Source organism: Lissotriton helveticus, chromosome 9, assembly GCF_964261635.1.
Source record: "Lissotriton helveticus chromosome 9, aLisHel1.1, whole genome shotgun sequence".
Lineage (NCBI taxonomy): Eukaryota > Metazoa > Chordata > Amphibia > Caudata > Salamandridae > Lissotriton > Lissotriton helveticus.
This window is the reverse complement of record NC_136070.1, coordinates 570,038,278-570,055,805: the sequence shown is the minus strand read 5'-3', so window position 1 is coordinate 570,055,805 and position 17,528 is coordinate 570,038,278. Positions and strand designations below refer to the sequence as shown.

At 49.4% G+C, this 17,528-nt stretch overlaps 1 protein-coding gene across 1 annotated transcript in view; it reads right to left on the bottom strand.

The window, feature by feature from the left end:
* The window catches only part of NXF1 (nuclear RNA export factor 1), a 497,551-nt gene that overhangs the window by 191,534 nt on the left and 288,489 nt on the right, over positions 1–17,528 (bottom strand). The window lies entirely within an intron of this gene.

The window sequence follows — 17,528 nt, the reverse complement described above, 5'->3', positions numbered from 1 at the left end:
TCCATATTGCATTGCCCTTGGACAGCAGGTGTGGGAACCTGGCGGCGAAGGTTGGGCATTTTGCATTTTCGTGTGTGGCGAATAGATCCATGTCTGGATGACCCACTTGTGAAAGAATGGTAGAAGAACTTGTGGATGTAGTTCCCATTCGTGAATCTGTTGTTTGTCGACTTAAAAGATCTGCCATCTGATTGTGAACTCCTGGAAGGTTGCTAGTAGATATATCTTTTGTGGAATGGCCAATTTCCAAATGTTCTGTGCAAGCTGGGACAGTTGCAGAGAGTGTCCCCCCCTGTTTTTGTATATAGTACATGGCTGTCATGTTGTCCGTCCGGATCAAGACAGCTTTATTCTGTACATGTACTTGGAAGGATGTTAGTGCTAGGAATATTGCTAGCAGCTCTAGGTGATTGATGAGAAGCACTTATTGTTGAGTGGTCCATTTTCCCTGCGTTGTATGGTGTAGGAGATGGGCTCCCCACCCTGTGAGCGATGCGTTTGTTGTAAGTACTATTTGTGGAACAGGTTCGAGGAACGGCCACCCTTTTGCCAAGTTTTTGGTGTTCCACCACTGCAGAGAGCAATGTGTGCGGCTGTCTACCAACACCAGGTCTGTAAGTTGTCCTTGAGCCTGGTTCCACTGTTGTGCTAGACATTCTTGTAACGGACGCATTTGCAGTCTTGCATACGGTACAATAAAAATGCAAGATGCCATCATGCCTATTAGTCGCATGAACACCCCGGCTGGGAGAGAGTATTGCTGTTGAAATTTTGTGACTAAGGTTTGAATGCTCTGTATCCTGGCTGGACTGGGATATGCTAGAGCTGTAGATGTGTTTATTGTAGCCCCTAGGTACTGAAGTACATGAGAGGGCTGAAGATGCGACTTGGTGTAGTTGATAGTGAACCCTAAGTCGTGTAATGTTTGAATTGTTTGAGATGTGTGTTGGACACAATGATTGAATGACTTGGCTTTTATCTTCTAGATATGGGAAGACATGGATGTGTTGTCTTCTGAGATGTGATGCCACTACTTCTAGGCACTTTGTAAACACTCTTGGTGCAGTTGTGACCCCGAATGGAAGGACTTTGAACTGAAACTTACCAGTATGCATCTGTTCTTGGCATGAAGGGCTGCTGACATTCATATCTTGTGCATAGATCGCCGCCTAGTGTTGGGTCCGGATGATTGCACATTGTTGTCCTGGAAGAGTTTTCGAAGTATCACGAGATAGGTGGCTCCTCCCCTGGACTACAGTGCGCATGGGAATCGACTCCATCCTCAGATTGTTTTTCGCCATTGTGGTAAAGATGGAGTGTAACACCGTGAGTGATGACCATGCTAAGAGTAATTTCAAGTGGTGCAGCCGCTACAGGCGCCGGGGAGGAGGGCGGGCGATATGAATGTCAGCAGCCCTACATGCCAAGAACAGATGCATACTGGTAAGTAGCATATTCGGTTCGAGGCATGTGGGCTGCTGAATTCATATCTTGTACATAGAATACATAGCAGTCCCTCCATTAGCGGCGGCCGCCTGTGCCAGCTGCAGCAGTTTGAAAAAGTGTTTTTAGAACAACCTACCCTACAGCTGCCTGATGTTTGGAGTGCACATCTACACAGTAGTGTTTTGTAAATGTGTGTGTGGTAGACCATGTGGCTGCTCTACATATGTCTTCTAAAGGAATATTTCCAAGGAAAGCCATAGAGGCCCCCAACTTTCGCGTGGAGTGGGCCCGTGGGGGAACCGTTAATGTGCGCTTGGCTTTGTGATAGCAAATTTGAATGCACTTAACGATCCACCTGGCTATACCTGCTTTGGAAATGGGGTTGCCCTTGTGTTGTGGCGAAAAGGCAACAAACAGTTGTTTTGTTTTCCGAAAATCTTTGGTCCTATCTATGTAGTACATTAGAGCTCTCTTTACGTCTAGTGTGTGGAGCTGTCTCTCCGCCACTGACTCCGGATTTTGGAAGAACACTGGCAGTTCTATAGTCTGATTGATATGGAACTGTGAAACCACCTTAGGAAGAAACTTAGGGTTAGTACGGAGTACCACCCTGTTGGAGTGAATCTGTATGAATGGCTCCTGGATAGTTAGTGCTTGGAGTTCACTAACGCGTCGCAGCGATGTGATTGCTATCAGGAAAGCCACTTTCCACGTCAAGAACTGAATCTCGCATGAGTGTAGAGGCTCAAAAGGTGGACCCATTAGTCTGGTGAGGACCACATTTAGGTTCCATTCAGGAGCTGGTGGGTTCCGGGGAGGAATAACTCGTTTGAGTCCCTCCAGAAAAGCTTTAATGGCAGGTACTCTGAAAAGCGAGAGATGCTGACTGTTTTGGAGATAAGCTGCTATTGCGGACAAATGTGTAGAAATGGAAGCATAGGCCAGATTGCATTTGTATAGATGTAACAGATAACAAATGATGTTGTGAGTAGATGCATCTAGCGGGTTGATGTTGTGGTCTGCACAATAAATGACAAACCGCTTTCATTTTGCCGCATAACATGCTCTGGTGGTGGGCTTTCTTGCCTCTCTTATGATATCCATACAGTCGGGAGGCAAGTTGAGGTAGCCAAACTCTAAGACCTCAGGAGCCAGATCGTCAGGTTGAGCTGTTGCGGATCTGGATGCTGAATGTCGCCATGGTTCTGCGTCAAAAGCCTGGGTGTGAGGTGCAGCCTTTGATGCGGTACCGCGGATAGTTCTAGAAAAGTGGTGTACCATGGTTGGCGTGCCCACGTTGGAGCAACCAGGATGAGTGTCATCGAGTGTTGCTTCAGCTTGCATGCCACCAGCGGTATTAGAGGTGCTGGGGGAAAAGCGTACGCAAATATGCCTGACCCGTTCATCCATATCGCATTGCCCTGCGACTGTGGGTGTGGAAACCTGGCGGCAAAGCTTTGGCATTTGGCGATTTCTTTTGTGGCGAACAGGTCTATCTGTGGATGACCCCACTGCTGGAATGTACGGGTGGAGTACAGATGGATGTATCTCCCACTCGTGCATTTGGTGGCGCTGCCTGCTGAGCAGGTCCGCCATCTGATTGTCCTTGCCCGGGAGGTGTTCCGCCATGAGGAAGATGTTTCTCTGAATGGCCCACTTCCACATGCTCTGAGCCAGATGAGACAACTGTGGAGAGTGTGTACCTCCCTGCTTCTGTATGTAGTACATGGCCGTCATGTTGTCCGTCCGGATCAACACAACCTTGTTGCACAGATGTACTTTGAATGCTTTCATTGCCAAGAAGATAGCCATCAGTTCTAGAAGGTTGATGTGCATCTTCTTTTGCTGCGCTGTCCATAGTCCCTGCACTGTGTAGTGGCGTACATGAGCTCCCCATCCCTGGAGAGATGCGTCCGTTGTCAGAATAATCTGTGGCACAGGCTCTTGGAACGGTCGGCCCTTGCAAAGGTTTTGTGGATTCCACCAATGCAGAGAGTTGTATGCACGACCGGTCACCAACACTAGGTCTTTCAACTGTCCGTGAGCCTGGTTCCACTGACGTGCTAAGCACTCCTGAAGCGGACGCATATGTAGTCTCGCGTGCGGGACTATGAAGATGCAGGAGGCCATCATGCCTATCAACTGCATGAACACTCGTGCCGGAAGAGAGTGTTGTGGTCTGAATTTTTGTATCAGCAATTGAATGCTGTTGATTCTCACTGAATTGGGCTGTGCTTTGGCTGCCAGAGTATCTATTGTCGCGCCCAGATACTGCCGTACGCGGGCGGGCTGAAGGTGGGACTTTGGATAATTCAGTGAAAACCCCAGATCGTGAAGAAGGTGAATGGTGTGGGACATGTGGGCGGCACACTGCTTGGCCGACTTCGCCTGGATAAGCCAGTCGTCCAGATAAGGGTAGACGTGAACGTTCTGTCTCCGTAGGTGTGCAGCCACTGTCGCTAGGCACTTTGTAAACACCCTGGGTGCTGTCGTCACTCCGAAAGGGAGGACCTTGAATTGATAATGTTGACGTTGAATGGTGAATCTGAGGTATTTTCTGTGTGACGGGTGTAGCGGAATATGGAAATATGCATCCTTCAAATCTAATGTTGCTAGGAAATCTCCCTGACTGAGTAACGGTAGAACCTGCTGCAATGTGAGCGTGTTCTGATAGGATGTACTGGTTTAGGGGCCTGAGGTCCAGTATGGGTCTGAGGGACCCGTCCTTTTTTGGGATTAAGAAGTACAGCGAGTACACCCGTGTAACTCTTTCCTCCACAGGCACGAGCTCTATTGCTCCTTTTTGCAGCATGACGACTACCTCCTGCTGCAATAAGTGCAAATGCTCTGTGGACATAGGACGGTGTCTTGGGGGTTGTAGGAGAGTAGGGTCTGCAATCCTATGATCACCCAGATTTGTGCTTTTTGCTTCACTGGTTTACGACTTTCCCTGGCTGTGGGCCTGCTAATCAGACCCACAGCCTAGCTGTTCTCTCTACTCCAAATTGTACCCAGGTACCGAATTGGCACCGGGCCCTCTCTTGTGTCCCTGTAACCAGGGCAGAGGTGTACCCAGAAGTCTCCCAGGGGCTGCAGTATGTATTATGCCACCCCTGAGTTGACTAACTAAATCAGACACAACTGGCTGCTTGACAGCTGGGGCAAGGTGAGTCACTCCTATGGCAGGCCTTAACAATCCTGAAGGCAGAGTGCGTGGAATAATGTGAAATGGTGCTCTGGCATGAGCTGAGCCCGTTTGCAGCTTGCGGAACCAAGTCCTAATAGCTGTTCCATGATAACGCTATACCATATACTCTTAAGTGCATTATGTACCTCGCGGTCATATGCTAACTTTGGTATAACATTATCAAAACATGTCGAGTAAGGTGTCATACGAATTGGAATACTAACCCCTCGCCAATTCTGGCGACGGGGTTAGCATTCCACCCTTCTAGAGGGACACGACATGTTGGTAACCTGTAACCCCGGTTAAAGTCAGACATAGCCTCAGCTACACAAGATGGATGCTGCCACCGAGACACAAGTCTGCCCTCCTGCTGCTGGGAGTCCTCCCAGCGCGGGAGGCAAGGACAAAGGGTTTCCTGCCAGGGGCAGTGCCAGCACCGTCCCAGACAGGATTTTGTGTATTCTGGGTAGGCAGGGCTTTAGAGGAAGGTGACTGCAAGTGGCACCTCGGTGCTCACTGTGCATATGCCGGCTTGAACCAGTTCCAGGGGCACACCAGCCCCTGAGCTGGGGAAAGCCCGGCATGGGAGAGGGGTGTAACCACCCCCCTTCCTAGTCCCACCCATAGGGCAGGACTTAGTCGCGTGCCAGCCCCCTTTTGCAGGATAAAGGTAGGAGCAGGCCCCCTTCCAAATCAGATCATCTTTGAATCCTGAACCAACTTTCCACGAAAGGAACTCAAGACTCTTCTCAAGATTTCTCCCTTGTGACTAAGGAGTAGTCACCCTGCAGCAGCAGGCACCATCCAAGCATCGCGGTCTGCTGTAAGTCTCTCCTCCGGATCAAGACTGCCCAGCTCGACGAGAACCGGCTTCCCTGGCACCTCTGACCTCTACCTGCATCTTCAGCCCAGCTGAGACCCGTGGGTGTGACGAGACCTCGAGGGACCGGCCATCTTCAAGACTGCACGACGCTTGCCCAGCACGACTCCCGAGTGACCCTCGACCGAGTGCTTTGGGGTAAGAGAAGCCCCAACCCTGAGCAGCTCCAGCACCGAAGTTCAGCCCCCTTGCATCCACGAGATCTGCGTGGGGCCCTTCTGCTCTTTGCTGCTCACCGCGTTGTCCAGGTCACTTGCCCGTTGGCTAGTGACCCCCTGATGACGAACTTCGACGACAAACAACGCTGGTCTGGTTGCTCCAGACTAGCCCTTGCTCCCCTCCAACAGAGGAGCACCCTGGACCCTCCTGGTCCACTCCAGACGCCATTTTAAGTCCGCCGCGTGGGCTTGCATTTGCCAAGACTTGTTGCCCCAATCCTGGGTCCAGCGACGTCGACAGCAGATATCTTCGTGGGACAGCTCGCACCTCCATCCTGGTCGCCGACAACGCCTCCTGGTCCGAGAGACTGCAGAGCCCAGCAGCGCCCACTCACCTGGTTGAGGTGACTTCGTCCGGTGCCACTCTGGTGCCCACCTAAATCACTGGCTAGTGATTCAGAACTTGGTCCCCTCTGCTTACAGGTCTTCCTCTTCCCCGATCCAGGCTTGGATCCCCAAGAACTTCTTCACTGGTCGCCTGCCAGCAACTTCTTCCTTCAGGCTCCTGGTTCATCAACGAAGAAACCCGACGACATTTGAACCCTATGCAGCCGCAGCCCCTGGGCTAGGTAAACCGAGTACTCCGGTGCTCCAGCGTAGACCAACCCTCTAAGTGTCTAGATCCACTTTCGTTTTTGACCTACCTAGTCGGGTTCGCCCGAAAACACTAACTTTGCTTTTACTAGCCTCCATAGACTTTTTCCCGCCTTACGCGTGAGAGTTCCCACTCTGCACACGACGTCCCTAGGCCTCCTGCTTGTAATCTAAAGGTTCAGTAGTCCAGTCCTAGCGATCCTAAAGCCTATGAGAATAGTTACTTACCTGCTAGTAATTCGCATTCCACTTGTGTAGTATATGGTTTTTCGTGCCCCTCGGGCATTTGTGTAAATTGTGCGACTTTAAGTATTTCTTCAAGAGTTTTGTTGTGTGCTTAGTTCCCTGTCTCATAAAGAGCCAGGGTAGTCTTCTTATAAATAAATATACTTTATTTTTCATAACAACTTGTGTGGTGTCCTTTCACTTGGTGTTCAAGGGGTAAATGTGATGGTAAAACAGCTGGCTTAACACGCCCTCTAGAGTTTAGCCTAAAGACTGCACGTGTCCATGCTACTAGGATAGCTGGTCTATCAGGTTGACTTACAACCAAACATCAATAAGGGTTGTTTGGACTGATACAAAGTGTTCACTAGAATAGTGAACATTATATATCAGGCCAACTTCTCACATGGGTATGTTGGGTGGAGTGGATGTTAACTCCAGACAATAACCGTACTGTATAAGATTTCTCACCCACCTGTCTGTAGTGATGGGTGTCCAGACTGGTAGGAACTGTTGCAATCTCCCCCCGACTGGTGTGGTATGGTCGGGGGGCAGTGACAAGGCGTCACTGTTTGTTAGTGACGGAGAATCGGGAGCTGTTGTTTCCACGACCTCTGCCCTTGGTGCTGTTTCCACGATAGCCACCTCTACTTTGTTTGGTGTAGGTGGTTTGCGCGCCTCCTTTACCGTATTGTGTCTGCTGTGACAGTTGGCCTCTGGAAACTCCTCTATTGTTTGAGCGACGGAAAGAACCACCCCATAACTGCTGGGACTGTAGAGCCCCCATAGACTTTGCAGTCTCAGTGTCCTTTTTGATCTTTTCCAAGGTGGAGTCCACCTCTGGACCAAATAAGTGATCAGGGTCTACAGGCTGATTTAGTATGGTGGTTTGTATCTCGGGCTTGAAACCGGAGATTCTCAGCCAGGCATGTCGGCGCAACATTACACTTGTGTTAATTGCCCTGGCCGCGGTGTCTGCTGCGTCCAGCGCACACTTGATAGATGCATTTGATATAAGCTTCCCTTCCTGTATGAGCATCTCTGCTGCCTCCTTATATTCATCTGGCAAGTGTTGTAACAGGGTTTCAAGCGTATCGTAATGATCCCTGTCATATCTGGCTAAGAGTGCCTGAGTGTTGGAAATGCGCCAGATATTGGCCGCTTGAGCGGCCACCCTTTTCCCTGATGTTTCTAGCACTAGATTCTTTGTCGGGGGGAGGAGCATCACCCGTTGTTTGAGAGTTTGCCCTCTTCCGGGCATTTGAAACAACCAGAGAGTCCAACGGCAACTGTCCCTTGATATAGGTAGGGTCCCCAGGTGCTGGTTTGTACTTTTTCTCAATTCTGGGGTTTATCACCCTTGCTCTCGTGTTTTCTTTAAAAATGTCTGCAGCATGTTTTAAGACACCCTTTAGCATTGGTAGAGTCTTGACAGTTCTCTCCGAGGTGGAGAAGGTGTCAAACAAAAAATCCACTTCAATAGGGTCAGCATGGAGCTGGACATCATGATTTTTGGCTGCCCTTTCAATAAGCGCATTAAACGCCGCTGAGTCTTCAGTAGGCGAGGTTTTTACAGCATACACCTGACTGTCTGGGGCAGTGTGTGGATCTCCTGGGTCAGCAGCGTCAGCCCAGGGTTCATTGTGATCTTCAGGATCGGTGTCTATAGGATAACTGTACTCCTCATTGTCACCTTCCCCTGTCTCCACATCCGAGTAAGTTGGCGAGATAGGGGCAGTGTCTTGGCCATGTGGTGAAATAGGCTCAACAAGAAGAGGTGATGTAGTAGAATCCTTCTTCTTTTTCAATGGAATTTTATATGACTCCATAGGCTGTTCAGGGGCGATCTTTCGTTTATAAATAGAAAGTCTACCCGTGTCTGCGTCGATGAATTGCCTCGACTGCTCTTCAAGCGGGGGCTGTTGATGCTTTGTGACAAGTTCCGCAGTTGTAGGCTTGGGGCCTGTGGACACCTTCTTGGACGCCTCGACGGCCGTTTTAGGGGCAAAGGCCTTAGGTACCACTTTTGGCGGCAGTGTGAACTGGATGGGCGCCGACAATTTTTGAGGTTTAGTGGTAGGCTTTGATGTTGTAGTGTCCTTCGGTCCGACAGTAGAAGCCTTCTCTTTAATGCGTTTCAGCGATTCCGACACCTGCTTGGAGAAGGAGGCGACGGCTGTGTCGACTCGACGGGTTCCTTCGAGGCACCGCCAGGTGTGGGCTTGAGGTTCGTACCGCTTTGAGCCTTATCTGGTCGACTCATAGGATCTAGAACCTTCTGTGCTCCGAGTCCTTTTTCTGTGTCGACGGCCTTCGGCGCCGACTGTTTTTGGTCGACGCCCTTGACCAGTTTTTTCGGTGTCGCAGTCTTCGGCTCGACACCCTTCAGCGACCTCACCGGGTCAATAACACTTTTATGCTTTGTCGGTGCCGATAGTTTGGAGGACTTCGAGCCGACCAAAGCAATACGCACTTTTGGTTTCGATTTTGCCTCCAGTGCTTTTGGTGGTGTAGACACCAATGCTTTCTCTTTCGGTTTCGACCGGTCAACCAGTGGCTCGCTAGAAATGTCCGTAGCCGGGCCCTGAGGCGAGGCCGTAGAACTAAGTGTACGATCGCGGTTAAGGCCATGTGGCGATCCCTCGACCTGAGCCTTATTGAGTGTCTTGGTTTCGGGCCCCGTACCAACGATCGGGTCTTGCTCTTCGCCCGAGCTATCTTCTACGGCTCCAAAGGCCACATCGTCGTCTCCTACCTTGTCGACGACGTCTTCAATATCGACCATCTCGACATCTGCGTCGTAGTTGGAGTTGATCTCCGATGCAGGATCAGACTCTCGAACTTCCTGCTCGACTCCGACATCCTCTTCGGTATCGAAAATGTTCACCGGGTCAGGTGCCGTCTGCTGGGCCTCCTTGCGCGCTGCGCGTCGAAGTCGAATCATCTTCTTGGAGCGGGAACGAGAACAAGCCATACAGCTGGCTTCATCGTGATCCGGAGACAGGCACTTGTTGCACACCGGGTGGACGTCGATATGAGGATATTTTGAGTTGCAAACGGGACATCTCTTGAACGGGCTCCATTCCATGATGGTTCGTCGATAAGGCCTCTGGCGTCGACCTGGCCTTCAGTGCCGAAAAGCCACGCGGCTCCTCTGGAGGTTCGGCTCGGAAACTGAGCTGGAACAAGAACTGGGCACCGATCGCAAGACAATACCGACGATAACAGAAAGTTTTCTATCGATTCCGAACTTGAGTTAACAAATATGCATCCGAACCCGATGGCGGAAAAAAACAATCTGAGGATGGAGTCGATGCCCATGCGCACTGTAGTCCAGGGAAGGAGCCACCTATCTCGTGATACTTAGAAAACTCTTCCAGGACAACAATGTGCAATCATCCGGACCCAACACTAGGCGGCGATCTATGCACAAGATATGAATTCAGCAGCCCACATGCCTCGAACGGAAGTCGCCTTGATGCAGCAATGGGAGCACTTGTTGTAAAGTGATCATATGAAAATGATCTGAGTGTATATACCGATTGAGGGGCCTGAGGTCATGAATTGGTCTTAGTGTCCCGTCCTTTTTGGGTATTAGGAAATACAGCGAGTAAACCCCTGTTCCTTGATGTTGTAAGGGAACAATTTCTATTGCGTCTTTCTGAAGTAGTGATAGAACCTCTTGTTTGAGCAGTGTAAGATGTTCTGCAGATATTAGACGCTGTCTGGGTGGTATGTGTGGAGGGGTAGCTGTAAGTTCCAGACAGTAGCTATACTGGATAATCTGTCTTACCCACTTGTCTGTTGTGATGGAATTCCAGACAGGTAGGAACTGTGTTAGTCTGCCCCCCACAGGAGTGGAATGCTGTTGGGGGAGCAGAAGAAAGTCACTGTTTTGTGGTGGAGGAGGTTCGACTATTGTCATTTACCCGTCCTCTACCCTTATTGTTGTTGCCTCTATAGCCTCCTCTAAAATATCCTCCATTGGAGGATGTTTGTGTATTAGATTTAAAGGAAGCTGAATTGTCTGCTCCAGCTTGTTTGGAGCCTCCTCTATAAAAGGAGCAACAAAAGGAGCCTCGAGCTTGGGTGGATTGCAAAGCTCCCATAGATTTGGCTGTATCAGTGTACTTTTTCATTTTTTCAAGTGCTGTGTCTACCTCTGGCCCAAACAGTTGTTGTTGGTTGAATGGCTGATTTAAGATAGTAGTTTGCACTTCTTGCTTAAATCCGGAAATGCGTAGCCACACGTGACGTCTAAGTAGGACACTAGTGTTTATAGCTCTAGCTGCAGTGTCTGCTACATCAAGTGCACATTTGATTGAGGCATTTGAAATTAGCTTGCAAACTTGTATAAGGTCGTTTGCCTGTGCTTTATATTGGTCAGGTAGATGTTGTAAGAGTGTTTCTAATTGATCATAGTGAGCCCTGTCGTATCTTGCGAGGAGGGCTTGTGTGTTAGCTATACGCCATGCATTGCTAGCTTGGGCAGCAATTCTCTTGCCTGAAGCATCGATTACTTTAGATTCTTTATCAGGGGGCGGTGCATCGCCTGATGTTTGTGAGTTTGCCCTTTTTCTAGCGTTTGACACGACTAGGGAATCTAAGGGTAGCTGTCCCTTAATGTAGGCAGGATCCCCAGGAGCAGGCCTGTACTTTTTTTCTATTCTTGGGTTTAGTATCCTAGTACGTACAGGATCTTTAAATACTTCTGGAGCATGTTTAATGACCCCCTTAATCATAGGTAGTATTTGAACAGACCTTTGAGATTGTTCAAGAGTATCTAATGAGAAATCTTCCTCTGGCTCATCTGAATGCATTGTGACCCCATGATAGATGGCAGCCCTATTAAGTAAGTGTCCAAACCCAATATTGTCTTCTGGAGGAGAAGGTTTGGATGTGGGTCAGGAATATCTGGCACATCTTGTGGGTTTGCGTACTCCCAGTCTGGATCATCGCCTGGGTAGGGAAAAGGCTCATCTGGGTCTACCCCTCCCCCATGCTATACTCATCATTCTGAGGTGTATGTGGTGAAGAATGAGGAGGAGAATTTAGAGGAGAAATTTGGGGTGAAATGTTAGGAGGAAGAGGAGTTGAAGGAGAAGGAAGTACAGGAAAAGAAGGGTGCATAGGAGATGTGGCAGAGTCCTTCTTGACAGGCACTGGAGGTGTAGGTGCTGTCTGACTTACTCTTCCTGTGTGGTGTAGTGGATACATGACCTGTCTTTGGATCAATGTAGATGTTCTTTTGTAGAGGATCAGGTTGGAAAAGGTCTTCTCCTTGCGGAACCACTGCTGGCGCCGATTTTTTCGGTTTCGGGCGTGGTTGTTGCTTGTTTTTAGCCTGAGGAGCTGTGATAGGGTCCTTTGGCGTAGATTTCGGCACCGAAGGTATTGTTTTTGGAGTCTAAGGCTGTTTTGTGGGCTTGAGAACATCGGAATCAGGCCTTGTAGGTTTTGGTAACGAAGATATTGGCTTTGGAGTGGAAGCTGGTTTCGTCGGCTTCGAAGCGTCAGAAGCAGGCTTCATTGTTTTTGGAGCAGTTTTGTCTTTCGAAGTCGACGGTTTCGGAACCGGGACTTCTTTCGGTGCCGAAGGAGAAGGAGGTATCGGCACATGTGGTTTGCTCAGTATGGCGCTACCGGAAGACTTCAGTATTTTCTTCGGAGCCGGGTTCGATGGCGGGGCTTTCGAAGTATTCTTTTGGTCACGACTGGGCCCCGGAGGCAGAGTGTTGACCTTTGCCTTCGATTTATGTGCTGGGTATGGGGCAGGGGCAGTAGTACTCACGCGTTGACCCGATGGTATGGAGTCATCGGAGTTGTCTGCCCCGGATACGATTTGAATCTTCTTCTGGGACGAGTGGAACTTCTTTGTCGAAGATATCCACCAGTTTCGGAGTAGATCTCTGCTGTCGTGTCGACGGGCCCTCCGATCTCGAATAGTCTTTTTAGATCGAAAGGATGCACAGGCTGTACAGCTTGACTCGTCGTGTTCTGGCGATTAAGCACAGGCTACAGACCTCGTGATGGTCACTGTGTGGAAACTTTGCTCCACACTCGGGGCATCTTTTGAATGGCGTCCTTTCCATGAGTTGTAGGCCTCACGGCGTGGATAGGCCCAACGGCCCGCGTCGACGACCGGAATCGAGCTGATGAAGTTGAGTCTATGTTTGTTGATATCGGAAGTTGTTTTGTAAAGTTTTTTCACGTCAAACTACTATTAAAGGTAGATTTCAAACCGGAGCGGAAAAGTTACATCCTAACCCAGTGGCGGAAAAAAATACAATCTAAGGATGGAGCCGATGCCCATGAGCACTATCGTCCAAGGGAGGAGTCACCTATCTCGTGACTACAAAGACTTCTTCCAAGACGATAACATGCAATCATCCGAGCCCAACAACAGGCAGCGACATTGTAATAGATGGCAGCCCTATTAATTAAGTGTCCAAACCCAATATTGTCTTCTGGAGGAGAAGGTTTAGATGGATATGTATGTGGGTCAGGAATATCTGGTACATCCTGTGGGTTTGGATACTCCCAGTATGGTGAACCTGTTGGGTAGGGAAAAGGGTTATCTCGGTCTCTCCCTCCCCCCATGCTATACTCAGCATCATCAACATACTGAGGAGGTGTATGTGGTGGAAAATGAGGAGGAGAATTTTAAGGTGAAATGTTTAAAGGAAGAGGAGAAGGAGATACAGGAGAAGAAGGGTGTATAGGAGATGTGGCAGAATCCTTTTTTACAGGCACTGGAGGTGTAGGTGTGGTATCGGACTTCCTCTTCCTGTGTGGTGCAGTGGAAACATGTAGATACTTTTTTTTGCCAAGGCTCAGTTTTTGGCGGATACTCTGACCAGGGCCGCTAACAAAGCGCAGACGTTGTTCAAATTGGTGAACAACTTAGCCCATCCGCCTTGTGCTGCCTCGAGCGTCCCCACCTCCCAGGACCTGTGTGACTCTGTGGCTGACGCATTTGAGGAAAAAATTAGGAAAATCCTGAGTGGACTTCAGAGCTCGGAGCAGGTAACAGCCTCCTTGCTCCCCCCGATAGAACCATCTGTCACGGGGGTTCAGCTGTCCTGTTTCCCGTGCCCCTCCTTGGAAGATTTCTGCCTTCTTGCAAATGGTGTGTCATCAGGATCACCACTTGATCCTATGCCCCAGAAGATCTGGAAGGCGTTCCAAAACGAACTGTTTCCGCCGCTCCACACCATTTGCTGTCAGTCACTAAGTACAGCAGTGGTCCCGGAGGGCTGGAAAATGGCAATAATTACACCATTGCTGAAAAAGGCCTCCCTGGACCCCTCAAACCCGGCCAACTATAGACCTATCTCGCTCTTGCCTTTTATTGTAAAGGTTGTAGAGAAGTGGGTCACAAGAACCTTATCCAGTTTTCTGGAAAAAAACTCTTGCCTGGATGTATCTCAGTTCGGCTTTAGGCCGGCTCACGGCACGGAAACTGCATGGGTCGCCGTGTTGGACGATCTAAGGGCGCGGGTCGACATGGGCAAATCAGCATTTCTAGTGCTACTTGACATGTCGGCCGCGTTCGACACGGTGGACCATGCAGTATTGCTGAGCCGTCTACAGAGGGCAGGAGTCACTGGCCTGGCCTTGAGTTGGATTACATCCTATCTTAGTGACAGACAGCAAGCAGTGGCGTTTCCACCGTACCAATCTGCCACGCATCGTGTGGAACAAGGTGTTCCGCAGGGATCGGCGATCAGTCCTATCCTATTTAACTTGTACCTTCAACCTCTGGTCGCCCTGATAAAGTCATTCGGCATATCGGTCATCAATTATGCCGATGACACCCAGTTGATTTTTTCATTCGAGGGCACTAAGGCAGTATCAATGGACGCATTTCATCGTTGTATGTCGGCTACGGCCGAGTGGTTGGGTGCGAACTCGCTACAATTTAATAGCCTAAAAACTGAAGTGGTCCACTGCTCCTTAGATCGTACACCGCGCCCGCTCCCGGACGACTTCTGGCCTGCATCTATTCCTGGCATGGTGGAGGCAGCAAAGTCGGTCCGGAATCTGGGAGTTCAGTTTGAATCCAACCTACAGCTTGATGCGTCGGTGAACAGAACTGTAGCGACTTGCATGGGCCTACTTCAGGCCTTACGCAAGATTTTACCTCTTCTCCCTGAAAATGCTAGAACAGAAGTAGTGCGCAGTTCTATCCTTAGCCGGTTAGATTACTGCAATGCACTACTTCTAGGGGCCCCAAAACTTCTAATCTTAAAACTGCAGAGGATACAAAATATGGCGGCTAAGCTGGCCCTTGCGCGTCCTCGATCTGCCTCTTCCACGGGAGCACTGGCTGATCTTCATTGGCTACCTGTCCAGCAGAGAATATTGTTCAAGGCAGCTTGTCTTGTTTTCAAGGCCCTGCATGGACAGGGGCCAATGCCAATCCAAAACCTGTTTTCCTGGTACTGCGCCACTAGATCATTAAGATCTTCCTCGGCGTTGTTAGTGACGGTCCCAAGGATAAAGAGAGTGAGGATGGGTGGCCGGGCGTTTGGCTTTACGGCCGCTACACTTTGGAACTCACTCCCGTTGACACTGAGGAGCACACAGGATCTCCCCTCTTTCAAAAAGGACCTGAAAACGTTCTTGTTCCCAAGGAAAATGTAATGACAGATCTGTTGCAGCACGGACGCAGTCTCAGCGCCAGGATACCCTTTGGGTGGCAGTTGCGCTTAATCAAGTAAATAAATACATACATACATACATAAAGGATCTGGTTGGAAAAGCTCCTCTTCTTGAGGGACAGCCTTCAGCACCGATTTTTTCGGTTCCGAACCGGCTTGTTGCTTGTCTTTAGCCTTAGGAGCTGATGTTGAGTCCTTTGGCGTCGTTTTCGGCACTGAAGATATTGTCTTTGGAGCCGAAGCCTGTTTCGTGGACTTGGAAGCATCGGAAGCAGGCCTGGTCTGTTTCGGCATCGGGAGTATCGGCTTCAGAGTGGAAGCTGTTTTCGGGGCATCCAAAACAGGCTTCATTGTTTTCTGAGCCGCTTTGTCTCTCTGAGTCGACGGTTTCGGAGTGTCTTTCAGAACCGGGACTTCTTTTTGTTTCGGTGCTGAGGGAGCAGGAGGTATCGGCACATGCGGTTTGCTTGGTATGGAGCTACCGGAAGGCTTCATGATTTTCATCGGAGCCGGGCTCGATGACGGGGCTTTCGAAGTGTTTTTTCAGTCTCGACTGGGCCCCACAGGCGGAGTGTTGACCTTTGCCTTCGATTTTGGTGTTTGGCCTGGGGTAGGGGCAGTGGTACTCACGCGTTGACCCAAAGGTATGGAGTCATCGGAGTCATCTGCCTCGGATATGATCTGGAGATCATCGGAATCTTCTTCTTGGACGCATGGACCTTCGTTGAAGATATCCATCGGTTCCGGAGTTGATCTCTGCAGATCGCGTCGATGGGCCCTCCGATCTCGAATGATCTTTTTCGATCGAAAGGATGCACAGGCTGTGCAGCTGGATTTGTCGTGTTCTGGCGATAAGCAAAAGTTACAGACCTCGTGATGGTCACTGTGTGGAAATTTTGCTCCACACTCTGGGCAGCTTTTGAATGGCGTCCTTTCCATGAGTTGTAGGCCTCACGGCGTGGTTTGGCCCAACGGCCCGCGTCGACGACCGGAATTGAGCTGAAGTCGAGGCGATGTTTATCGATATTGAAAGGTGTTTGTTGAAGTTTGAAGAAAAATTTTACGCGTCGAAGTACTTAAAAAGTAGATTTCGAACCGGAGCAGAAAAGTTTCATCCGAACCCAGTGGCGGAAAAAAACAATCTAAGGATGAAGTCGATGCCCATGCGTACTATCTTCCAAGGGAGGAGTCACCTATCTCGTGACTACAAAGACTTCTTCCAAAGACGACAACAACATGCAATCATCCGAGCCCAACACCAGGTGGCGATCTAATGCACAGTGCGAGATCTGCAGCTCATATGCCTCGAACTGGATGTTTTTTCACGTTCTTTGACAAAATTCGCACTATTAGACAGACACACAGGATCTGATGAAGCCTTTTTTCACATGAGCATTTCACAAAAAATTAAGGCGTTTTGAGAGAATGAACACCACGTTTGATGTAAAAGTGGGTGAAGTGTTTATCTTAAAAGATGTCGAATAAATAAAAAAAATAAAAAAAGACTTGACATAAAGTGAAGAAAAAAACTAGGTAAAGAAACCCAGAGTGTGTTCAGAGATCTTCTCAGCATGAGCCAAAAAAAAAAGGGGTTGAAGATGCGAGTCAAAATGCCAGAACAGCAAGTATATGCCAGGAAGGGGAGCTGCTGGCTCCTTAACCCCTTCCACACTCATGACGAGCTGGGCTCGTCATGGTGTAGCCTCCTCGCACGCTCATGACGAGCCCAGCTCGTCATGAAACAATGGGATTCACGATTTACCAGCACAGCAGGGGAATATGCTCAGCAGCAATGAGGTTAAAAGTAAGGAATATGCTACTTACCAGTATGCATCTGTTCTTGGCATGTAGGGCTGCTGACATTTATATCTATGCATAGATCGCCGCCTAGTGTTAGGTCCGGATGATTGCACATTGTTGTCCTGGAAGAGTCTTCGAAGTATCACGAGATAGGTGGCTCCTCCCCTGGACTACAGTGCGCATGGGCATCCACTCCATGCTCAGATTGTTTTTCGCCATTGTGGCAGAGATGGAGTATGATACAGTAAGTGATGACCATGCTTGAGAATAATTATGAATGTTACAGCTGCGACAGGCACCGGGGAGGAGGGCGGGCGATATAAATGTCAGCAGCCCTACATGCCAAGAACAGATGCATACTGGTAAGTAGCATATTCCGTTCGAGGCATGTGGGCTGCTGAATTTATATCTATGCATAGAATAAATAGTAGTACCCTCCTTAGCGGCGGTTGCCTGTGCCAGCTGCAGCAGTCTGAAAAAGAGTTCTGAGAACAGCCTGACCTACAGCAGCTTAC